Source organism: Eubalaena glacialis, chromosome 3, assembly GCF_028564815.1.
Source record: "Eubalaena glacialis isolate mEubGla1 chromosome 3, mEubGla1.1.hap2.+ XY, whole genome shotgun sequence".
Taxonomy (NCBI): domain Eukaryota; kingdom Metazoa; phylum Chordata; class Mammalia; order Artiodactyla; family Balaenidae; genus Eubalaena; species Eubalaena glacialis.
In genome coordinates, this window is record NC_083718.1 from 185,081,441 (window position 1) to 185,107,436 (window position 25,996).

Here is a 25,996-nt window from a genome sequence, read left to right on the forward strand (position 1 = left end):
TTTGTCCCAGCTTACCTTTCCCCCTCCCCGTGTCCTCAAGCCCATTCTCTATGTCTGCATCTTTATTCCTGTCCTGCCCCTAGGTTCTTCAGAACTATTTTTTTTTTCTTTTAGAGTCCATATATACGTGTTAGCATACGGTATTTGTTTTTCTCTTTCTGACTTACTTCACTCTGTATGATAGTCTCTAGGTCCATCCACCTCACTACAAATAACTCAATTTCATTTCTTTTTATGGCTGAGTAATATTCCATTGTATATATGTGCCACATCTTCTTTATCCATTCATCTGTCGATGGACACTTAGGTTGCTTCGATGTCCTGGCTATTGTAAATAGAGCTGCAATGAACATTGTGGTACATGACTCTTTTTGAATTATGGTTTTCTCAGGGTATATACCCAGGGGTATTGGAGTCAAAGGCTTGTTCCTCGATTCACTCCACAAATACTGATTGGGTTTTACCAATATGGATAGTAATAGCGAGCAGGTTGATGGTTTCACGCAGCATGGTGATTAAGCTCCTGATCTAATGGACAGGATATGCATGTTGACTGGAAGTGATTTGACATAATGTGCTATGTATGATTAATAATCTCTAATACTAATAATGTAATACTAATAATATGATGTACATGCTTATAAGCATGGGGTAAATAATGTAATGTACGATTATACATATAATGTAATATGTACATATGGGGTATATGTACTTATTGATGTGGCAGTACAGTTATGCATGATGTACATAATAGTTTGTGATAAGATGAGCTATTAAGTTTTAATACTGACATAGTACTTAACAGCTCTGTAAACGTCCTGTAATAAAATTTCAGGGAATAGTTTAAGTAGAATTCCAGCTTTGGGTGCTGGTGGCAAAGGTTGGGGCTTCTTACTTGAGTCTTGGGGAGGTGTGTTGTTCTCCTTTTCCGGTCTACAAGACCAGGGTAATATGATATACTACAAAGACTCTTCATTTTAGGAGATTGTTTTCAATGATGCTAGTTACTGGCATTAGTACTAGGATTAGGAGAAAGTATAAAATAGACGCTCATTGTCTGATAACAATGAAGGGGTGTTCTACAGGTTGTCCTCCAGTTCATGTTAGTGTTAGTAGATCTGCTACTAGCACTCAAAATAAGCATTGGCTAAGGGGTCGGAATGTTATACTTCATTGTTTGGATGTGTGGAGTATTGGGATAAAGGCTAAAATTAAGATTGAAAGTACTAGGGCTAGGACTCCTCCTTGTTTGTTAGGGATTGATCATAGAATTGCATATACGAATAGAAAATATCACTCTGGTTTAATGTGTGGTCCTGTGTTGATTGGGTTTGCTGGGGTATAATTGTCGGGGTCTCCTAGTAAGTCGGGTGAGAATAGGACCAGTATTAGTGAGGCTAGAATTAGTAACAGGGCGCCTAAGATGTCTTTTTTTTTTTTTTTTGATAGTTCTTTTATTTATGGCTGTGTTGGGTCTTCGTTTCTGTGCGAGGGCTTTCTCTAGTTGCGGCAAGTGGGGGCCACTCTTCATCGCGGTGCGCGGGCCTCTCACTATCGCGGCCTCTCTTGTTGCGGAGCACAGGCTCCAGACGCGCAGGCTCAGTAATTGTGGCTCACGGGCCTAGTTGCTCCGCGGCATGTGGGATCTTCCCAGACCAGGGCTCGAACCCGTGTCCCCTGCATTGGCAGGCAGATTCTCAACCACTGCGCCACCAGGGAAGCCCCTAAGATGTCTTTGTGTAATAGGGGTGGAATGGAATTTCGTCTATGTTGGACGGGATTCCCGTGGGGTTGCTGGATCCTGTTTTGTGGAGAAATAGTAGGTGGACAGCTGCTAGTGCTGTAATGATGAGAGGGAGAATAAAATGGAAGGCAAAAAATCACGTAAGGGTTGCTTTATCTACGGAAAAGCCACCTCAGATCCATTCGACAAGAGTAATGCCAATATACGGGATTGCTGAGAGAAGGATGGTAATGACTGTTGTTCCTCAAAATGATATTTGGCCTCATGGTAGCATGTAGCCTGTGAATGCAGTGGCTATAACGGTAAACAGCAGAACAATTCCAATGTTTCATGTTTCTAGAAAGGTGTAGGATCCATAATACAGGCCACATCCTATGTGAATGTAAAGGCAGATAAAGAATATGGAAGCTCCATTTGTATGTATGTATTGAATGATTCATCCATAGTTAACGTCTTGGCAGATGTGTGTTGCTGATGAGAAGACAGTTATTGTGTCTGGTGTGCAGTGTATTGCTAGGAACAAGCCTGTTAGGAATTGTAGAATTAAACAAATACCTAATAGAGAACCAAAATTTCATCATGAAGAGATATTTTATGAGGCTGGAGGTCAATAAATGCATTGTTGATGATTTTTATTAGTGGGTGTGATTTTCGGATGTTGGTCATTGGTGTTCTTATAGTTGAATGACAACGATGATTTTTCATGGCATTAGTCATGGTTAGAAGCCATGTGGGAATGATGATGACATGTATTTATTTTGTGTTATTTTTGTGATTAGTTTTGTAGGTTTTCTTCAAAACCTTCACCCATTTATGGGGGCTTTGGGTTGATTGTGAGTGGTGGTGTTGGGTGTGGGATTGTGTTGAATTTTGGTGGTTCATTTTTAGGCTCGATGGTGTTTTTGATTTATTTAGGAGGAATATTGGTTGTGTTTGGTTATACGATGGCTATGGCTACTGAGCATTATCCTGAAGTTTGGGTTTCTAATAAGACTGTTTTGGGGGTGTTCCTTTCAGGATTGGTAATAGAGTTTTTAATGGTGCTGTGTGTTTTAAAGGATGAAGAGGTGGAAGTTGTGTTTAAGTTTAATGGACTGGGAGACTGGGTTATTTATGACACCGGTGATTCTGGTTTTTTTAGCGAGGACTCTACGGGGATTGCAGCATTATATAGTTATGGTACCTGGTTGGTAATTGTTACTGGCTGGTCGCTGTTTATTGGTGTTGTGGTTATTATGGAGATTACTCGTGGTAATTAAATAAAAGCTAAGGATGAAGGTAATAAGGAATGATAAGAAGTATAGTTTGATAAGGGCTTTTTGGCTTGAGACTAGCATGGAGAGCTTTAATTGAATAAGGGATGTGGGTTTTGGTAAAATATTTTCTAGTCAGATTAAGTCTAAGAGGGAGGATACTGATTTTTGGCTTATTGATAGGTTTAGGTAGGGAAGTAAACGGTGCATGATAGTGGGGAAATATCCTAAAAGACTAGAGAATTTGAGGGTATTTGAAGGGTAAATAAATTTTAAGTTTTATGTGTTAAGATTAATTTCAAGTGCTAGTACAAAGCCCAGGATGGTCACTGTAAGGGCAGTTAATTTTAAGTACAGGGGACCGTTGTTGGGGGGATGTTGTTGGAGATAATAAACCTGGCAAAAACACTTCCAATTAGTAGGCATTTGATGGAGTTAATTAGGGGTGGGTTGTTTTCATTTATTGAGGTTAAGGGAGAGAAGCAAGGTGTCCTAGTAGTGAGAAGAAGATAATGCGAGCACTATAGACAGCCGTGAGGGAGGTGGCAACTAGAATTATTAGCAGGGCTCAGGCACTGGTATAAGACGTGTTAGCAGTTTCAGTGATCAGGTCTTTAGAATAGAAGTCGGTGAGGAAAGGCATTCCTGTCAGTGCTAAACTTCCAATAACAAGGGCTGTTGTGGTGAAAGGTATAGCTTTGAATAGGCCGCCTATTTTTTGAATACTTTGTTCGTCGTTCAGGCTGTGAATAATAGATCCGGAGCATATGAATAGCATGGCCTTAAAAAAAACATGTGTGCAGTTGTGTAAGAATGCTAGATAGGATTGGTTGATGCCAATTGTTACCATTATTAGGCCTAATTGGCTTGAAGTGGAGAAAGCAACAATTTTTTTAATGTTGTTTTGGGTGAGGGTACCTATTGCTGTGAATAAGGTGGTAAGGGCTTTCCTAAGCATAGTGCTATTGTTTGAATAAGTTTGTTGTTTTCTGTTAAAGGGTAAAATAAAATAAGCAAGAAGATTCCTGCTACAACTATTGTGCTTGAGTGGAGTAAGGCTGAGACAGGAGTAGGGCCTTCTATTGCTGAGGGGATTTAGGGGGGTGAAGTCCAAATTGGGCTGATTTTCCAGCTGCAGCTAGTACGAGTCCTACGAGGGGGAGACTTGAGTGATTTAAGTTGAGTATAAAAATTTGTTGCAGGTCTCATGCGTTTAGGTTAAACAGTAATCATGCTATTGATACAATAAGTTCAGTATTCCTGATGCGATTATATAGGATTGTCTGGAGAGCGGCCGTTGTTTGCGTCTGCTCACCCGTATCACCACCCAATGAGCAGGAAAGATATAATTCCAACTCCCTCTCACCCAATAAAAAGTTGGAAGAGGTTGTTGGCAGTAACAAGAATTAGCATGGTGATGAGGAAGAGGAGTAGATATTTGAAGAACCAGTTAATGTAGGGATCGGAGTGTATGTATTATATTGAGAAGTCCATAATGAACCATGTGACAACGCTACTGGTACGAATATTATTGAGAAGTAATCTATTTTGAAGCTAAGTGTTAATTTAAGGGTTTGAACGGTGATCCAATGTCAGTTTGAAATAACTATTTCTTGGCCTGTGTGGACAAATATTATTGTTAGAATTAGGCTGGTAATGAAAGCATATGAGACAGTATTTTTTACATATGATGAATATTTGTCGCTTTTGTAAAGATCTGTATTAGTTATTATAATTGGGATTGTTAGTATAAGCAGTGTGACCAGAGTGAAAGAGGAAAATAGGTTTATTACTTTTACTTGGAGTTCCACCAATTTTTTGATTCCTAAGACCAACGGATAACTACTATCCTTTAAAAGCTTGAAAAAGACATACTGTTAGGCATAGGAGCATGAATTAGCACTTTTTGCATACTTTCTCAGTAAATAAGAAGTTTCAGTCTTCTGTTACTAGAATCACAATCCAGTGTTTTTTTTTAAACTATATTTACAATACAGAGGACCTAGGATGATTTTGGAGTTAGTTTAGTGACAAGAGTAGGAGGGGTAAAATACGAAGGGCTATAAGGGCATTTTCTCATGTGAAAGAGGGTGTAATGTTAATATGGTGTGTGTATTTACCGCGTTGTGCTGTAATTAATATATAGAGAGAGTATAAGGCTGTAATTACAATGTCGGCTCCTGTTAAGATAATGGTAAATTTTGATCATAAGAGGGATGATATAACTACAAACAACTCTCCGACCAGATTAATAGTTGGGGGTAAAGCTAAGTTTGTTAGGCTTGCTAGCAGTCATCAAGTGGCTATTCGTGGGAGGAAGGTTTGTAGGCCTTGGGCTAAGATTATTGTTCGGCTAATGGATTCGCTTGTAATTTGAGTTTGCTAGGCAGAATAGTAGAGATGATGTGAGGCCATGGGAGATTATTAAAGTGGTGGCTCCTATATAATTTCAAGGCATCTGGATAAGAATAGCTGCAATGACAAGTGCTATATGGCTGACGGAAGAATATGCGATAAGTGATTTTCGGCCTGTTTGGTGCAGACGGATTGAACTGGTTATGATTATTCCTCATAGGGAAAGCATAAGAAAGGGGTATGCTATGAATTCTGTCTGTGGGTTAAGTATTGCTGTAATTCGGAATATGCCGTAGCCCCCAAGTTTTAGTAATACGGCTGCAAGGACTATAGAGCCTGCGATGGGGACTTCCACATGTGTTTTGGGTAGTCAAAGGTGGAGGCCATAGAGGGGTATTCGTACCATAAAAGCTATTATGCAGGCTAGTCATATGAAGACGTTAGATCAGGAATTGGGTAATGCTTGAGTTCAATATTGGAGTACTAAGAAATTTAGAGATCCCGTAGTGATTTGGATATATACTAATGCTACTAGAAGTGGGAGTGACATGACTAGTGTGTAGAATACAAAGTAGAGTCCTGCATTAAGGCGTTCTGTCTGGTTACCTCATCGAGTGATGACAATAAGTGTAGGAACTAGTGTAGCCTCGAATATAATGTAAAATAAAATTAGTTCTGTGGTAGTAAGTGTCATGATTAAAAATGTTTGTAATATGATTAGTATAGTGATGCATAATTTTTTTCGGGTCAGTGACTCTTTGAGCAGGTGAGGTTGGCTGGCTATTAATATTAGTGGTAGGAATCATATTGTTAAGATCAATAGCAGTGTAGATGAGTCGGAAAACAACATTAATGAGAAATTAAGGCTGTTATCATTAAACTATTAAGGAGAAGCTGGCTTGTGAAGCTCATTTAGTAGGCTATGGGTTGTAGTGTTAATTCAAATTATATTATTTTTTGATAATCAAGTCAGGGGTATTAATATAATCATAGGGACAATAAATTTTAGCGTTGGAGGAGGTTAAGGTTTTGTATGTAGTCAGTGCCGTATGTGTTTGATAATTACTAGTAAGGATAATCTGAGTGTGGCCTCACAGGCTGTGAACACTAACAGGATGATTGGTATTATGCTGGCTAAGGTGAAGTGTGAATTTAGGATCATTAGGGTTGCCATGACGAATAACGATAATATTATGCCTTCTAGACATAATAATGAGGATATTAAGTGGGATTGATATATTAGCAGTCCTACAAGAGATACTATGAAAGCTATAATAATATTTATATATACTAAAGTCACTTGGTAATTATGAATTTAGTCATCATCTAATGAGTCAACATCATTTGTTTCATTTTAAACTAAATACCATATTCAGTTCATTCTAGTCCCTTTTGAGTTCATTCATAGGCCAGGCTAATTGCCAATAATGAGATTAGGAGCAGGGCTATGGTGAGTATTGTTTTTAGATTATTTGTTTGAGTTGTTCAAGGGAGGGGCAGTAGGAGGGCAATTTCTAGGTCGAAGAGAAGAAATGTGATTGCTACGAGGAAGAATTTTATAGAAAAAGGCAAGCGGGCTGATCCTATGGGATCGAATCCACATTCATAAGGACTTGTTTTTTCTGTATAAATATTCAACTGGGGGAGTCAGAAAGCAATGCGTACGAGCAATGAGGCTAGTGCTGTGTTTGTCAATAGGGCCAGTATTAAGTTTATTATTATTTTTCGGGCTACACCAAAGCTGATTGGAAGTCAATTGTACTAATTAATACTAAAAGAATTATGAGCCTCATCAATGGATAGATACGTAAAGGAATAGTCATACAACATCTTACAAAATGGCAGTATCAAGCAGCAGCTTCAAAGCCGAAGTGATGGTTGGATGTGAAGTGATATTTTAATTGGCATAGGAAACAGATAATGAGGAAGGTGGACCCAATAATTACGTGCAGTCCGTGGAACCCTGTGGCTATGAAGAAAGTTGATCCGTATACTCCGTCTGAAATTGTAAAGGATGCTTCATAGTACTCTGAGGTTTGTAGGAGTGTAAAATATATGCCTAGGGTGATTGTAATAAAAAGGGCTTGGAGTACATGCTTGCGGTTCCCCTCCATAAGGCTGTGGTGGGCTCGAGTAATAGACTCGCCAGAAACTAGTAGCACAGAAGTGTTAAGGAGCGGTGCTTCTAGTGGATTTAGACGGTGAATGCCTGTTGGCGGCCAGTACCCGCCTAATTCAGGTATAGGGGCGAGGCTTGAGTGGTAGATGGCTCAAACTAAGCCGATAAAAAAAGAGGACTTCTGAGATAATAAATTGGATTATCCCATATTGAAGTCCTTTTTGGACAATTGGTATGTGATGGCCTTGGAAAGTGCTCTCTCGAATGACATCTCGTCACCACTGATATATTGTTAGAGTGTTAGTTAGTAGGCCAAATATTAGTAATATTATCGAGTTGAAGTGGAATCACATGATTAGGCCCGATGTTATTTTATTTATTTTTTTTTAATAAATTTATTTATTTTTGGCTGCGTTGGGTCTTCGTTGCTGCCCGCGGGCTTTCTCTAGTTGCAGCGAGTGGGGGCCACTCTTCGTTGCGGTGCACGGGCTTCTCATTGTGGTGGCTTCTCTTGTTGCGGAGCACGAGCTCTAGGCACGCGGGCTTCAGTAGCTGTGGCACACGGGCTCAGTAGTTGTGTCTCGCGGGCTCTAGAGCGCAGGCTCAGCAGTTGTGGCACACGGGCTTAGTTGCTCCGTGGCATGTGGGATCTTCCCGGACCAGGGCTCGAACCCGTGTCCCCTGCATTGGCAGGCGGATTCCCAACCACTGCGCCACCAGGGAAGCCCCCGATGTTATTAAGAGGGCTGAAAGGGCTCTGTGAGAGGTCAAGGACTGGGGTTTACTATATGGTATGCATGGGTCTGGTGGGTCATTATGTATTATCATGTAGGTAAAGGCTTAACAAGGAGAGTAAATACATAGGCTTGAATTATAACAATGGCAAATTCGAGGACAGTAATTAGGATAAGAATGATGAATGTAATAAAAGCTGTAGCAGTGCTGTTGCTTATTAGTGCTAGAGTTGTCCCTCCCATTAGATGGATCAACAAGTGCCCTGCTATAATATTGGCTGTCAATCGCATGGCTAATGCTACTGGTTGGATAAATAGGCTGATAGTCTCGATAATTACTAGTATAGGGATGAGGTGGGTGGGTATTCCTTATGGTAGGAAGGGAGCTGATGATGCTTTTGTTTTGTTATGGAAACCTGTAATCACGGTGCCGGCTCACAAGGGAACTGCCATTCCTAAATTCATTGAGAGCTGTGTGGTGGGTGCGAGTGAGTGGGGCAGCAGCCCTAGAAGGTTAGTTGACCCAGTAAATAGAATGAGTGACATTAGTATTAATGATCAAGCCTGCCCCTTGTGATTGTGGGTGCTTATTATTTGTTTGGATGTGAGTTGGACTAGTCGTTGTTGAAGAGAGATTATGCGATTATTAATTAGTTGATTTGATGTTGGAAATAAAATACTTGGAAATATAATAATTAAAATGACAACAGGGAGGCCAATTATTGTCGGGACAATGAAAGAGGCAAATAGATTTTCGTTCATTTTGTTTCTCAAGGGGTGGACTGTTTTTGTACTTTGGTGTGTGTTGATTCTGGATTAGAGTAATGAGTGTATTTTGAGATTTTTAGTTGAAATATAATAAACAGTGCTAGAAGCATAGATAAAATGGTAATGAATCATGTTGATGTATCTAACTGTGGCATACCATTAAGGAGAGTCTTAGCTCTCAGTCTTTAATTTAAAAGGTTAATGCTACCTAGCTTCTTAATGAGCTTACAATATTGATGGGGATCATCTTTCCAAGTATTTTAATGGTACTAGTTCGAGGACGATAGTCATGAAACTATGGTTTGACCCCCAAATCTCTGAACACTGTCCGTAATACAAACCTGGTCATGTTGATATTAGGGTTGTTTGATTTAGGCGTCCTGGGATTGAGTCTGTTTTTAGGCCTAAGGAAGGTACGGCTCATGAGTGCAATACATCTTCGGAGGAAATTAGAATTCGGATTGTTATCTCTATGGGTAATACTACTCGATTGTCTACTTCTAGCAGTCGTAATTCCCCTGGTTTTAAGTCTGACGTTGGGATTATACAGGAGTCGAAACTTAAATCTTCATAGTCAGTGTACTCATAACTTCAATACCACTGGTAACCTATAGTTTTTAAAGTAAGGTACGGGTTATTAATCTCATCCATCATGCAGAGATTCGTAATGATGGCAGGGCAATTAAAATCAAAATAATGGCTGGTAAAACCGTTCAAATGGTTTCTACTTCTTGTGCGTCTATTGTGCTGGTATGTGTTAGCTTAGTTGTTAGCACTAGTGAAATAATATAAAGAACCAGAGAACTAACTAAAAAGACAATTATTAGTGTGTGGTTGTGAAAGTGTAGTAATTCATCCATGATGGGCGATGTTGCATCTTGAAATCCTAGTTGGAAAGGATATGCCATGGAGATATAGAGGATTTCCACCTGTGACTTAACTCTGACAAAATTACATAACTTTTTACTAATACCTCGTTTATAGAGAAAGACATAATGGTTATGGTGTTGGTTTGAAACCAGTAAAAGAGGGTTCAATTCCTTCCTTTCTAGATTATTTTAGATTGACATTAGGTCGGTTCTTCAAATGTGTGATATAGTGGAGGACATCCATTTAACCACTCTAAATTTGTAGTAGTAAGTTCTACTGTTAGGACTTCTCATTTGGATGCAAATGCCTCTCAGATAATGAAAATTATTAACATGATTACTGTTATGAGCCTATTGATGAAATAGTATTTCATGTTGTATAGGCATCTGGGTAGTTGGAGTATTGTCGAGGTATGCCAGATAGACCTAAGAAATGTTGGGGGAAGAAGGTCATGTTGACGCCTACAAATATGATTACAAAGTGAATTTTTGCTTATGTTGAGTTGAGTATATATCCTGAGAATAGTGGGAATCAGTGCACAAACCCTCCTGTGATAGCAAAGACAGCTCCTATTGAGAGTACATAGTGAAAATGCAACTATGTAGTTGGTATCATGAAGAACAATATCTAATGATGAGTTAGCTAGGACAATACCTGTTAACCCACCAACTGTGAAAAGGAAGAGGAAACCTAGGGCCCACATCATGGCTGGGGACCATTTACTATTATCCCCATGAAGTGTTGCTAGTCAACTAAACACTTTTACCCCTATTGGGATAGCAATAATCATAGTGACTGATGTAAAATATGCTCGTGCGTCAACATCTATACCTACTGTGGGTGTGAGACAGGGGAAGGGTTATCCATTTGTGATAGTGGATAGGAAAAACAAAACTTTAAAGCATCATTGTTTGGGGATCTTTAGCCATAAAAAAATTATCAAAATGTCCTGGAATTAAAACTGCTTCATGAAGACAGTGGTGTTGTTCCCAAAGGAAACAAAATAAATGTGTCCCTCTATCAAGTGTCACTTGGGTGTTCTGTCTGAAACATGGGAGATCAGGAGCCTATTCAGGAAGCAAGGGAACTCCTTTGGGGAATGTGATTGGTTTTCCAGCCTTAAGTCCACACTTCTCTGAAGAAGGTAAGGCCAAAATCATAATGAGAAGTAAGGGTGGGGGCTGGGCAGAGTGGAGCTGGGCATTCCTAGAGGGACAGTGTGAATAACCCAAATAGTCTAAAATATAGGTTTTTGTTTTGTTTTGTTTTTGTTTTTTTCTCTTGGGGAGGAGTAAGATTTAAAGACTTCTCTGGGTTGTGTTTAGAAATTAAAGGGAGTGACTAAAAGGAAACAGTGTCATCTTTGAGGGTGTTTCCTCCCAGAAAGTTGGGATCAGCAGCACAAATTGGCATGAAAAGACTGTTTGTTTTCACTTTTAAAATATTAAATGAGAAATTGTAAAAGCCACGTAACAAAGAGTATTATTAAAATGTGGGAGTCTGAGGTGGAAAGATTTGAGATGTACATTTCTTATTTTCTTTTTAACATCTTTATTGGAGTATAATTGCTTTACAATGGTGTGTTAGTTTCTGCTTTATAACAAAGTGAATCAGCTATACCTATACATATATCCCCATATCTCCTCCCTCTTTCATTTCCCTCACACCCTCCCTATCCCACTGCTCTAGGAGGTCACAAAGCACTGAGCTGATCTCCTTGTGCTATGTGGCTGCTTCCCACTAGCTATCTATTTTACCTTTGGTAGTGTATATATGTCCATGCCACTCTCCCACTTCATCCCAGCTTACCCTTCCCCCTCCCGTGTCCTCAAGCCCATTCTCTACATCTGTGTCTTTATTCTGTCCTGCCCCTAGGTTCTTCAGAATCTTTTTTTTTTTTTTAGATTCCATATATATGTGTTAGCATACAGTATTTGTTTTTCCCTTTCTGACTTACTTCACTCTGTATGACAGACTCTAGGTCCATCCACTTCACTACAAATAACTCCATTTCGTTTCTTTTTATGGCTGAGTAATATTCCACTGTATATATGTGCCACATCTTCTTTATCCATTCATCTGTCGATGGACACTTAGGTTGCTTCCATGTCCTGGCTATTGTAAATACTGCTGCAATGAACACTGTGGTACATGACTCTTTTGAATTATGGTTTTCTCAGGGTATATGCCCAGTAGTGGGATTGCTGGGGCGTATGGTAGTTCTATTTTTAGATTTTTAAGGAACCTCCATACTGTTCTCCATAGTGGCTGTATCAATTTACATTCCCACCAACAGTGCAAGAGGGTTCCCTTTTCTCCACACCCTCTCCAGCATTAATTGTTTGTAGATATTTGATGATGGCCATTCTGACCGGTGTGAGATGATACCTCATTGTAGTTTTGATTTGCATTTCTCTAATGATTAGTGATGTTGAGCATCCTTTCATGTGTTTGTTGGCATTCTGTATATCTTCTTGGGAGAAATGTCTGTTTAGGTCTTCTGCCCGTTTTTTGGATTGGGTTGTTTGTTTTTTTGATATTGAGCTGCATGAGCTGCTTGTAAATTTTGGAGATTAATCCTTTGTCTGTTGCTTCATTTGCAAATATTTTCTCCCATTTTGAGGGTTGTCTTTTCATCTTGTTTATGGTTTCCTTGGCTGTGCAAAAGCGTTTAAGTTTCATTAGGTCCTATTTGTTTATCTTTGTTTTTATTTCCATTTCTCTAGGAGGTGGGTCAAATAGGATCTTGCTGTGATTTATGTCATAGAGTGTTCTGCCTATGTTTTCCTCTAAGAGTTTTGTAGTGTCTGGCCTTACATTTAGGTCTTTAATCCATTTTGAGTTTACTTTTGTGTATGGTGTTAGGGAGTGTTCTAATTTCATTCTTTTACATGTAGCTGTCCAGTTTTCCCAGCACCATGTATTGAAGAGGCTGTCTTTTCTCCATTGTATATTCTTGCCTCCTTTATCAAAATAAGGTGACCATATGTGCATGGGTTTATCTCTGGGCTTTCTATCCTGTTCCATTGATCTATGTTTCTGTTTTTGTGCCAGTACAATACTGTCTTGATTACTGTAGCTTTGTAGTATAGTCTGAAGTCAGGGAGCCTGATTCCTCTAGCTCCGTTTTTCATTCTCAAGATTGCTTTGGCTATTCAGGGTCTTTTGTGTTTCCATACAAATTGTGCAATTTTTTGTTCTAGTTCTGTGGAAAATGCCATTGGTAGTTTGATAGGGATTGCATTGAATCTGTAGATTGCTTTGGGTAGTATAGTCATTTTCACAATGTTGATTCTTCCAATCCAAGAACATGGTATATCTCTCCATCTGTATCATCTTTAATTTCTTTCATCAGTGTCTTATAGTTTTCTGCATCCAGGTCTTTTGTCTCCTTAGGTAGGTTTATTCCCAGGTATTTTATTCTTTTTGTTGCAATGGTAAATGGGAGTGTTTCCTTAATTTCTCTTTCAGATTTTTCATCATTAGTGTATAGGAATGCAAGAGATTTCTGTGCATTAATTTTGTATCCTGCTACTTTACCAAATTCATTGATTAGCTCTAGCAGTTTTCTGGTAACATCTTTAGGATTCTCTACATATAGTATCATGTCATTTGCAAACAATGACAGTTTTACTTCTTCTCTTCCGATTTCGATTCCTTTTATTTATTTTTCTTCTCTGATTGCTGTGGCCAAAGCTTCCAAAACTATGTTGAATAATAGTGGTGAGAGTGGGCAACCTCGTCTTGTTCCTGATCTTAGTGGAAATGGTTTCAGTTTTTCACCATTGAGAACGTTGTTGGCTGTGGGTTTGTCATATATGGCCTTTATTATGTTGAGGTAAGTTTCCCTCTATGCCTACTTTCTGGAGGGATTTTATCATAAATGGGTGTTGAATTTTGTCAGAAGCTTTTTCTGCATCTACTGAGATTATCATATGGTTTTTATCCTTCAATTTGTTAATATGGTGTATCACATTGATTGGTTTGCATATATTGAAGAATCCTTGCATTCCTGGGATAAACCCCACTTGATCATGGTGTATGATCCTTTTTTTTTTTTTTTTTTAGTTTTTTTTATTTTTTAAATTTATTTATTTTTATTTATTTATGGCTGTGTTGGGTCTTCGTTTCTGTGCGAGGGCTTTCTCTAGTTGTGGCAAGCGGGGGCCACTCTTCATCGTGGTGCGTGGGCCTCTCACTATTGTGGCCTCTCTTATTGCGGAGCACAGGCTCCAGACACGCAGGCTCAGTAATTGTGGCTCACGGGCCCAGTTGCTCCGCAGCATGTGGGATCTTCCCAGACCAGGGCTCGAACCCGTGTCCCCTGCGTTGGCAGGGAGATTCTCAAACACTGCGCCACCAGGGAAGCCCGGTGTATGATCCTTTTAATGTGCTGTTGGATTCTGTTCTCTAGTATTTTGTTGAACATTTTTGCGTCTATGTTCATCAGTGATATTGGCCTGTCGTTTTCTTTTTTTATGATATCTTTGTCTGGTTTTGGTATCAGGTTGATGGTGGCCTCATAGAATGAGTTTGGGAGTGTTCCTCCCTCTGCTATATTTTGGAAGATTTTGAGAAGGATAGGTGTTAGGTCTTCTCTAAATGTGTGATAGAATTTGCCTGTGAAGCCATCTGGTCTTGTGCTTTTGTTTGTTGGAAGATTTTTAATCACAGTTTCAATTTCAGTGCCTGTGATTGGTCTGTTTATATTTTCTATTTCTTCCTGGTTCTGTCTCGGAAAGTTGTGTTTTTCTAAGAATTTTTCTTTTTCTTCCAGTTGTCCATTTTATTGGCATATACTTACTTGTAGTAATCTCTAATGATCCTTTGTATTTCTGCAGTATCAGTTGTTACTTCTTTTTCATTTCTAATTCTTTTTATTTGAGTCTTTTTCCTTTTTTTTTTGAGGAGTTTGGCTAATGGTTTATCAAGTTTGTTTATCTTCTCAAAGAACCAGCTTTTAGTTTTATTGATCTTTGCTATTGTGTCCTTCGTTTCTTTTTCATTTATTTCTGATCTGATTTTTATGATTTCTTTCCTTCTGCTAACTTTCGGTTATTTTTGTTCTTCTTTCTCTAATTGCTTTAGGTGTAAGGTTAGATTGTTTATTTGAGATTTTTCTTGTTTCTTGAGGTAGGATTGTATTGCTATAAACTTCCCTCTTAGAATTGCTTTTGCTGCATCCATAGGTTTTGGGCCATCATGTGTTCATTGTCATTTTTTTCTAAGTATTTTTTGATTTTCTGTTTGATTTCTTCAGTGATCTCTTGGTTATTTAGTAGTGTATTCTTTAGCCTCCATGTGTTTGTATTTTTTACAGTTTTTTTTCCTGTAATTGATATCTAGTCTCATAGTGTTGTGGTCAGAAAAGGTACTTGATACTATTTCAATTTTCTTAAATTTACCAAGGCTTGATTTGTGACCGAAGATATGATCTATCCTGGAGAATGTTCCATGAGCACTTGAGAAGAATGTGTATTCTGTTGTTTTTGGATGTAATGTCCTATAAATATCAAGTCCATCTTGTTTAATGTGTCATTTAAAGACTGTGTTTCCTTATTTATTTTCATTTTGGGTGATCTGTCCATTGGTGAAAGTGGGGTGTTGAAGTCCCCTAGTATTATTGTGTTACTGTTGATTTCCCCTTTTATGGCTGTTAGCATTTGCCTTATGTATTGAGGTGCTCCTATGTTGGGTGCATAAATATTTACAATTGTTTTATCTTCTTCTTGGATCGATCCCTTGATCATTATGTAGTGTCCTTCTTCGTCTCTTGTAATAGTCTTTTTTTTAATGTCTATTTTGTCTGATATAAAAATTGCTACTCTCGCTTTCTTTTGATTTCCATTTGCATGGAATACCTTTTTCCATCCCCTCACTTTCAGTCTGTAGGTGTCCCTAGGTCTGAAGTATGTCTCTTGTAGACAACATATATATGAGTCTTGTGTTTGTATCCATTCAGCCAGTCTATGTCTTTTGGTTGGAGCATTTAATCCATTTACATTTAAGGTAATTATTGATATGTATGTTCCTGTTACCATTTTCTTAATTGTTTTGGGTTTGTTATTGTAGGTCTTTTCCTTCTCTTGTGTTTCCTGCCTAGAGAACTTCCTTTAGCATTTGTTGTAAAGCTGGTTTGGTGGTGCTGAACTCTCTTAGCTTTTGCTTGTCTGTAAAGGTTTTAATTTCTCCAACAAATCTGAATGAGATTCTTGCTGGGTAAAGTAATCTTGGTTGTAGGTTTTTCTCATTCATCACTTTAAATATGTCCTGCTACACCCTTCTGGCTTGCAGAGTTTTTGCTGAAAGATCGACTGTTAACCTTATGGGGGTTCCCTTGTATGTTATTTGTTGCTTTTCCCTTGCTGCTTCTAAATATTTTTCCCTGTATTTAATCTTTGATAGTTTGATTAATATGTGTCTTGGCGTGTTTCTCCTCGGATTTATCCTGTATGGGACTCTCCATGCTTCCTGGACTTGATTATCTGTTTCCTTTCCCATATTAAGGAAGTTTTGAACTATTATCTCTTCAAATATTTTCTCAGTCCCTTTCTTTTTCTCTTCTTCTTCTGGGAACCCTATAATTCAAATGTTGGTGCATTTAATGTTGTCCCAGAGGTCTCTGAGACTGTCCTCAATTCTTCTTATTCTTTTTTCCTTATCCTGCTCTGCAATAGCTATTTCCCCTATTTTATCTTCCAGGTCACTTATCCGTTCTTCTGCCTCAGTTATTCTGCTATTGATTCCTTCTAGAGAATTCTTAATTTCATTTATTGTGTCATTTATCATTGTTTGTTTGCTCTTTATTTCTTCTAGGTCCTTGTTAAACGTTTCTTGTATTTTCTCCATTCTATTTCCAAGATTTTGGATCATCTTTACTATCATTACTGTGAATTCTTTGTCAGGTAGACTGCCTATTTCCTCTTCATTTGTTTGGTCTGGTGGGTTTTTACTTTGCTCCTTCATCTGCTGCCTATTTCTCTGTCTTCTCATTTTGTTTAACTTACTGTGTTTAGGGTCTCCTTTTTTGCAGGCTGCAGGTTCGTAGTTCCCGTTTTTTTTGGTGTCTGCCCCCAGTGGGTAAGGTTGGTTCAGTGGGTTGTGCAGGCTTCCTGGTGGAGGGAGCTGCTGCTTGTGTTCTGGTGGATGAGGTTGGATCTTGTCTTTCTGGTGGGCAGGACCGTGTCCGCTGGTATGTTTTGGGGTGTCTGTGCCCTTATTATGATTTTAGGCAGCCTCTCTTCTAATGGGGTCATGTTTCTGTCTTGCTAGTTGTTTGGTATGGGGTGTCCAGCACTGGAACTTGCTGGTCGTTGAGTGGAGCTGGGTCTTAGCTTTTAGATGGAGATCTCTGGGAGAGCTCTTGCCAGTTTATATTACGTGGGTCCAGGAGGTCTCTGGTGGTCCAATGTCCTGAACTCAGCTCTCCCACCTCAGAGGCTCAGGTGTGACACCCGGCCAGAGGACCAAGACACTTTGCACCACACGGCTCAGAAGAAAAGGGAGGGAAAAAAGAATAAATAAATTAAATAAAGTTTTTATTAAAATAAAAAACATAATAAACAAAAAAAGAAGAGAGCGACCAAACCAATAAACAAATCCACCAATGATAACAAGCATAAAAATCAGAAACTAGTCAGTCACATACAGCAAACCCCAAGTCTACAGTTTTTCCCAAAGTCCACTGCCTCAATTTTGGTAAGAATCATTGTCTATTCAGGTATTCCACAGATGCAGGTTACCTCAAGTTGATTGTGGGGATTTAATCTGCTGCTCCTGAGGCTGTATGGAGAAATTTCTCTTTCTCTTCTTTGTTTGCACAGCTCCTGGGGTTCAGCTTTGGATCTGGCCCCGCCTCTGCATGTAGGTCACCCTCTGGCATCTTTTGGAAAGTCTGAAGTCTTCTGCCAGCGTTCAGTAGGTGTTCTGTAGGAGTTGTTCCACATGTAGGTGTATTTTTGATGTATTTGTGGAGAGGTAGGTGAGCTCCACGTCTTATTCCTCTGCCATCTTGAAGATCCTCTATGAGATGTACATTTCTATGCATTCTTACTTTACATATATTAGAATTACTACCTTGGAAGGAGTTCAGTGGAAGAAATACTTCACATTAAGTACAAAGACGCCACTCTGTACAAATAGCATATGGAATGTTTTTAAGTTTTTATTTAGAAATCCTAACTAGTAAAATCACAAAACTACAAAGTGTTTGAGCTATAATCTAAGTGCAGAAACTAACTACTTAAAATGTCAAGGAATAAAATTCCAAACAGTTTTTCATTAAAAAGAAAATCTGCTTCTTAAGACATTTAAAAATGATATAAACCAAAGCACACACAAAAAGTTTGGGAATAAGGTAAAACTACACTTAGAGGCAAAACCAAAGCCTTAAATCTGTTCATCTGTAAAGAAAGAAAAAAGATGACTCTTTCTGCCATCTTGAGCTGTAAGCCGCCACTCAAGACCCCCTGACCATGGGTAAGATGAGGGTGTCCTTAGCTGAGGTTGGTAACTCACCAGCTCTGAGGTGGTTGGCAGGGTGCTCTGACCTCAGACACTTTGTAGAACCCAGGCTGTGACTGTACATCTCTTCTTTGGTGCCTGAGGCTTTTATAGACCTTTCTAATCATTTCTTCCCTCTTCCAACAACTAACTACCAATTGGAAAGTGATACCTGATTAGATGCCAGAATATCCAGCAGGTTAATCCTGATACTTATTTATCTTTCTCCAGATTGATTGAATCAGATTTTCATTTCAGGAAAGAGAAATACTTAGGTTGGAGGGGAAGTCAAAACACATTCCTGGATTCACTCCTCAGACATTGATTGAATTTTACTAATACAGACAGTTGTAGCCCTGCGTGTGATCAGGGAAGGGATTAATCTGTTCCTGACATTGGACAGAATAAACAAAACCTGAAAGCATCATTGTTGGGGGACCTTTGGCCATATCAATATTATCAAAACGTTCTAGAAATAAAACATCTTCACAGGGACAGTGGTGCTAGCCCAAAGAAAACAAAATAAACTTCTCCGTGTATCAAGTTGCCACTCAAGTGTTATGTTGGAATAATAGCAGATCGCGAGCCTATTCAGGGAGCAAGGACAGTGCTTTTGGGGATGTGGTTGGTCCTCCAGGCTTAAGTCATGGCTTCTCTGATGAAGAGCAGTTCAAAATCACAGTGAGAGTGACTTCCCTGGTGGTACAGTGGTTAAAAATCTGCTTTCCAATGCAGGGGATGCAGTTTCAATCCCTGGTTGGGGAACTAAGATCCCACATGCTGCAAGGCAACTATGCCCACGTGCCACAACTACTGAGCCCATGCACCACAACTACAGAGCCCACACGCTCTGGAGCCTGCAAGCCAAAACTAGAGAGCCTGCGTGCCACAACTACTGAGCCCGTGTGCTCTGGAGCCCGTGCACCACAATGAAAGATTCCGCCTGCCTCAACTATGACCCAACACAGCCAAAAAAAAAAAAAAAAAAAAAAAAAAAATCACAGTGAGAAATGAGAGTGGGGTCGGGCAGCATGGAGCTGGGCATTCCTAAAGGGACCCTGTGAATGACTCAAGACAGTGTAAAATATTGTTATATTGTTTCTCAAATATGGTTATATTGTTTCCCAGGAGGGAGATTAAAAGATTTTTCTCTGGGTAGAGTTTAGAAACTAAAGGGTTGGGCTAAGAGGAGACAGTGTCACCTTTGAGGGTGTTTCCTCCTAGAAAGATGGGATAAGACGAGCAAAATCATTTGAAAGACTAAACCTGAGAATGTGAGCATAGGGAGAGGTGACCAGCCCTGGGAAGTGAGACGTTCCCAAGTCTGAGAGCCACTGATGGAGGTGCTGCGGGCATTTTGGGAACTTGGACCAGGGGGAGAAATAAACATGGATCAGTCACACATAACCCTGTCCTCATCATGGCAGCTGCTACCAGAAGTTATCTTCCAGGTTCTTCCCACAGAGGATGCTTCTCAGAGGGCAAATAACACCAGCCATTTTCCAGGGGCCTTGGTAGCTGAACCATAATCCCACAAGCCCCTTTCCAAGTGTATTTTGATAATGACTGTTTCCTCAATCTTAGGTAAATTCAGTACAGATTCTGATCAAGGTGACGCCGTTAGGCACAAAAATAGAATTCTGTTTCCCCTTCATATTAAGCACTGTTCACAAATACCAACACTTTTCCCACACAAAATTCAGAAGTTATATTTGATGTTTAATGGTTTGCCATGTTCAGGGATGTCTCCCACCCTGGACTGGATCACATGGAGATTTTTTGAAGTTCAGGACCCTAAGAAAGTGAGACCCTCCCTCTATCCCCAGGATTTATTATGCTTCTCTCTCCCCGCTCTATTCAATGTGATGCCCAAATGATTTTTATGTACCACTGGTCACCAAGACTAGGATTCTTTGAAGAGTGTTCTCCATCTTGATAACTTTCTGGAAGATTCCTTTCACCACATTTCTAACCCTGGTAGGGCCTTTGCGTAAAATTGGGTTAAACTGAATTGCACTCAATAGACATTTTAACTCCCAGGCCACCAAACACCTTTATTAATAAGCTGCAATAGAGTGAGATTAGTAACAATGATAATCATCAACATCTCTGTTTATTGAACACAAACTGGGTGAGCAATGGTGCCAGTACATTTTTTTAACACTACCTCAAATAACCTTCACAGAAAATGTAAAGTTCTCTGCTTTTTTTCCCAATTGTTAGGTTGGTGGATTCGGGGCTGGCCTTGGGAGAGGAACCTGCCCACTTCCACCCAGTGAATAACTGGTAGATTCCCTTAGGTGAGGGGTTCAGAAGGTCACCGGAATTGTCAGACAACCTAAGTGTTAGGAAGGACTGACAGACAGACTTCACATGATGTCAGTTGAAATGGGAAAACTGCAGACTCCAAGCTGGGGATGTTTCTATGGGATCCCAGCTTCCATGAGATCCAACTAGGTAGGAAGGGTCAAAGTGTTGGAATGTTCTAGAAGTTATAAAAGCCCAGCAACCTCCCTTCCCCCTGAGCGTGGGGACCACCTCTGTCCTCCTTCACTGAGAGCCTGTTTGCTCTGGGGACACACTGGGTTTCTAGGAGGAGGGAGCACATGTGCACAGAGATGCCATCCTTCCTGCCCAATTCTGGGCCAGCAGGACTCCCAGGGTCTGGTAAGAAGCCTGGGTTTGGCATTTCTACCCTGTCCTGATTCTCTGTCCTCATGACCTCATTTGCTGTCCAGGTCAGAGCAGCTCTCTGAGCCCACCAGGGGGACGTCCTGATCCCCTTCTCCAGTCAAAGGGTCTCAAGTGAGATTCCAAAACATCTGCTCCTGGGTCCCTGCTTTGGGATTTAGAATATTTCTGTGCATCCAGTTTCCTCTCCCAGCATGAACTGACTCAGTAGCCCTCTCTTTCTGCAGCCCAACAACATCACCTCTCCTGGAACCTGGAGCCTGCCTACAATGCTGGGCCCCCCTTCCACTGGGATCAGCAGAAATCAAGGAATTCTTCTAAAGTTCTACTGAGTTATTATGGAAATATGACTAACCCCAAGGCATAGGGTTTCCCTGCTGCATTTCTGGATCAACTGAAACACCCAGGAATGCTGGAGGTTGACCCCTCCTGGGTTACAGAGGTGGACCCTGACACCTCTGGTCTTCCTGGAGGTGACAGCTGATGGGAGACCCTGGGGACCAGTCCCCTACAGAGGCTCTCCCCTCTGTGGCTCTCTTGAGCCAGTCCTTGAGCTGACAAAGTTCTCCTCAGGCCCAGTAAGCCTTTTTTCTTTCCCAAGTTAGATCTCTGCTGGCCCTGAAATGTCTTGCCCTCTGCGCCTTTTAAAATGTCCAGGTCCCTGTGTTGACCCTCCTTGCCCCCTCCAGTACTTAACAAGGTCTGGCTACACTTCAGGTCCACTATCTTGCTATAAACAAGGAGCTGTTGATCTTTCTTCCTCACCAATAAAGATTTGATGATGACATCACCCTGAGTCCAGACAATCCCAAAGGACAGGCTTGTAGATACATGGTGGGTGGGGAGGATGTCTGTGACTCTCACCCGGCGGGATTGGGCCACAGAGAATGAAGGAAGGGAGAGGTGTTACTGAGTCAAAGCTCATACTGCTCACCACATGACAGGCTAGAAAATTGAGAGACAAGTTGCTGGGGCAAGGAATAGTGACTTTATTGGGAAAGCTGGCTGACAGAGAAGATGGTGGACTCATGTCCCAAAGAACCATCTTGCCTGAGTTAGAATTCAGGCTTCTTTTATATTAAGGGGAGGCAGTAAAGTCGAACATTTCCTGGTTCTGTTCAGACTCTGGAGGGGATGTATTAATTTCTTCCTTCCTGTAGTCATTCACAGGTGGGCCTGGTCAAGATGTTTTCTGTGAGCTAAACAAATGTATTTTAGCTTAATGCTCACTACCTGGATATGTGCCATTATGTATAATTTAAGTTTATAGGCAACATCGCTTTAGTGATTCACTTGTAATAGAATACAAAGCTTCCACCCTGTTACAGAGGGACAAGCGGTGGGAATGTCCATAGGAGCTGGTGTGTTGCCCAGAATAAGGGGGAAGGAGGGAAATCACAGACAACCTGGAGACCATGTCCTCTGGCTGTCACAGAGCTGTGTCCTTTCAAGTCTTGGGACTTGTGTCTAGATCACTGGGGGTCACTGTGGGCCTGGATTTGGGGCTATGAGCTCCCAATGAACTGGATTTGCTTGCCCTGACCTGCATTAGGCTCCAGTGGCTGCCCCCACCCCCTGCCCAAGGGCATGGAGTCTGGCCAATGGACAGTCTGGAAAGAGAGACAGTGAATAGCATCCATTGTGGATGCAAAGATGAGGGGCAGGTTAGGTGGGAAGTGGAGGGTCCCCATCTTGGCATTTACGCCAGGAAAGGATGCTCTTTGGAAATTTTTCAGTTTAATCTCCTTACTCATCACAGCCTCCAGACTTTGAGAATTGTGCTTTTTAGGAGGATGTCTTTCTCATCCAAGTGACACCAGATTGCCTACTTTGATCTGTAGAACGGTCATGGGAGATGAAAGTCAAACCAAGACCTATTGGCTGCCTGGCACAAATGAAGGAGGAGCACAGTGGCCTCAGGGGCACTGGCCTCCTTTTGTGGGAAAAATCTTCTAATGTCAGGGTTGAGGACTTGCAGAACCCCCTGCGGGCAGGGGATCTGTGGACAAGTTCCCTGGGATGTCCCCAACACATGTGACACCCCCTAGTACTCAATATCCAATAATGCCCCCTCATACCTCTCTCCTTGATTCATTTAAAGCTTTTATTTATTCTTTTTATAACTGAAAATGTGTACTGTTTGGACCTATATCATCCCATTTTTCACTTCTCCAGCCCCTAGCAACCACCATCATATTCTGTTTTTGAGAAATTTCTTTTCTTTCTTTCTTTTTTTTAGATTGTACTTGTAAGTGATACCATATGGTATTTGCCTTTCTCTCTCTGGCTTACTTCTCTTAGCATAAAATCCTCCAGGTCCAAACATAATTTTACAAATGGCAGGATTTCCTTCTTTTTATGGCTGAATAATATACCATTATGTATATATACCACTTTTTCTTTATCCATTCATCCATCAAAAGACATTTAGGTTGTTTCCATATCTTGGCTATTGTGAATAATGCTGCAGTGAACATGGGTGTTCAGGTATCTCTTCAAGTATCTAATACACCCACAGTGACTATAGCTATTAATATAATATTGTATAGTTGAAATTTGCTGACAGTGGATCTTAAGCATTCTCACCCCCCCACACACACACAAAAAGAGTCAACTATGTGGTGATGGATATCTTAATTATCCTGATCTTGGTAATCATTTCACAATGTATAGGTATATCACATCATCACATTGCACATTTGATATATCTACAATTATATTTGTCAATTATTACTCAATTAGAAAAATGCATTTACTGAGTATCTAGGGTGTGCCAACTGCTATGCTGGGTGATGGGGAAACATCCAATGAATATAACATGGTCCTACTCTCATGTTATCCCATATGTACAAACCTTACATTCTATTGAGGCAGACAAAAAAAACACATAATCAGAAAAATAAATTTAATACAGGCAGACCTGTACCTAGACTATAGCAGTTCAGAATGAGTCCCTCCACCCCCAAATGTGCTACTTTGGTATGCTTATTATTTTGAGCTGTAGGCAATCAAGACCCAGCAGACTGAAACAAACAAAGAAAACCTTTTACCTCTCTCTGAACTACCTAAATAAATTTAGAAGGGGGGCCTGGGCCAGAGAGAGAGCTATTACCAAGAGATAACTTCATCTGAATGAAGTATCTATATGGCAGGACAACTATCTAATTACCAGACATCTGCTCTTCTGTGAATCACCCTCCTGCCCTTTGAAGCCCAGGCCCCCATTCCGTGTCCTGAGATCACACATAAGCCTCAACTGCTTGGCTTCTCCTTGGTCTTACTGTGCTTGTGGGATGCCTGAACATTCCCATTTAAACTTCTTTTTTTCTCCTGTTAATCTGTCCTATGTCAACTTGATTATTAGACCAGTTGAAGAACCTATAAGGGTAGAGGAAACATGTTTCCTCCCCAACAATGATAAAAATGAATGTGCAAACTGAAACTACAACCCAATCTTAATAATCAAAAAGAAAAACTATGGTTACCCTGTGGCCTTTAAACAATTTAAGAACTTTCTTGCTGTGGTTATAAATATATAGGTAAATGAAAACTGGTACTTAGTACACTGTAATTTAAAACATTTAGAACTAAAGTATTTTGTTTCTTTGTGAGAAAATTACCAAGAGTAGTGTGAAAGGGTGACTGCCTTCTTCTTATGGCATAACTGATGACAGTGAGCCAACATCTCTTCTATGCTTTGGAAATTGTCATCCTCCTTTCTAGGTCTGGATCAGCCTCCCACATTTGGTCTTTCGTCCATCTGATATCATGGGTTCTGTGAGTGTGAAGGACAACTATTCCTTAAAAGGCTAAATTCCCTAATGACTTTCAGGGAGTCTTTTGAAGACAGGAGAGTGTTGTGGGGTGTATGATTAGCTCCTGGACATTCTTCTGATTGGCTGATGGTGATGTAATTGGGAGTCAGCATCATCAACCTTCTGGTTCCAGCCAGTCTGTGGTGTATGTGCTTGTGGTCTGGATACAATTAACTTCTTCCACCTGATGGGAGGTTCTGTATCTGCAAAACAGCTCAAAGGCTATGGCTCAGAATATTATCTATAGCTTGTGAGGAGGAACTAAATGTTCTTTACTTTGTTTAATGGCTAAAGTATTATTATTTTGTCTTGCTTGACTGTTTTCCTTTGTTTCTGCATTTTCTCATATTTTGTTATTCAATTTATTCTTTGTAACTTGGGGAAGTCCTAGGAGGCTAAAGATTTTCTACAAACAAGAGGCAGGAGGAGAATATGGTGGGGATCTGCCCCGGGAAGGCCCCAGAGAGTCCTGCTTGGTTACACTTTCATGTACAATTTATAGGTACAAATAGAACACAAGTGCTATTTCTTCCATGTCCAACTTACTTATGTTATCAGTAGCCTGCTAATGTTGACTTTCCCCAAATTTGTATTGCAGTGCAAAATAACATTTTGCTATAAACTGATGTTAAAATGTTCCATGTACCTGCAGTTATAGACATTTACTGCCTCACCGGGCTTCTTGTTCAGTTGTGGGACCACAGGGTGATAGAGACACAGTCCCTTCCCTTTATGAGATAATCTCTAACAGGTAAGATTGTCAAGGTAGAAAAATAATTGTAATACATAACTTTTTCATATGATCCAGCAATCTTGCTCCTTGGTATCTACCCAAATGAGTTGAAAACTTATGTCCACACCATTGTGCACACCGATACTCATGGTGGCAAACCAAGAAAGCAACCAAGATGTTCAGTAGATGACTAAATAAACTCTGGTATGTTCAGACAATGGAATGTTATCAAAACATGAAAAGACATGGAGGAAACTTACATGTATATCATTAACTGAGAAGCCAATCTGAAAAGGCTACATACTGGATGATTCCAATTATATAACATTTTGGAAAAAGCAAAGCTCTGGGGAAATAAAAAATATAAGTGGTTGCCAGGGTTGCAGGAATGGAAAGATAAATAGCAGAATAA

General features: G+C 40.1%; 3 pseudogenes; all 3 read right to left on the bottom strand.

Moving 5' to 3' along the window:
* Window positions 1–1,724: 1,724 nt before the first annotated feature.
* LOC133087266 (NADH-ubiquinone oxidoreductase chain 5-like) lies at window positions 1,725–6,526 on the bottom strand (annotated as a pseudogene).
* Window positions 6,527–8,285: 1,759 nt separating this feature from the next.
* LOC133087562 (ATP synthase subunit a-like) lies at window positions 8,286–8,967 on the bottom strand (annotated as a pseudogene).
* Window positions 8,968–9,216: 249 nt separating this feature from the next.
* LOC133087563 (cytochrome c oxidase subunit 2-like) lies at window positions 9,217–9,881 on the bottom strand (annotated as a pseudogene).
* Window positions 9,882–25,996: the final 16,115 nt, after the last annotated feature.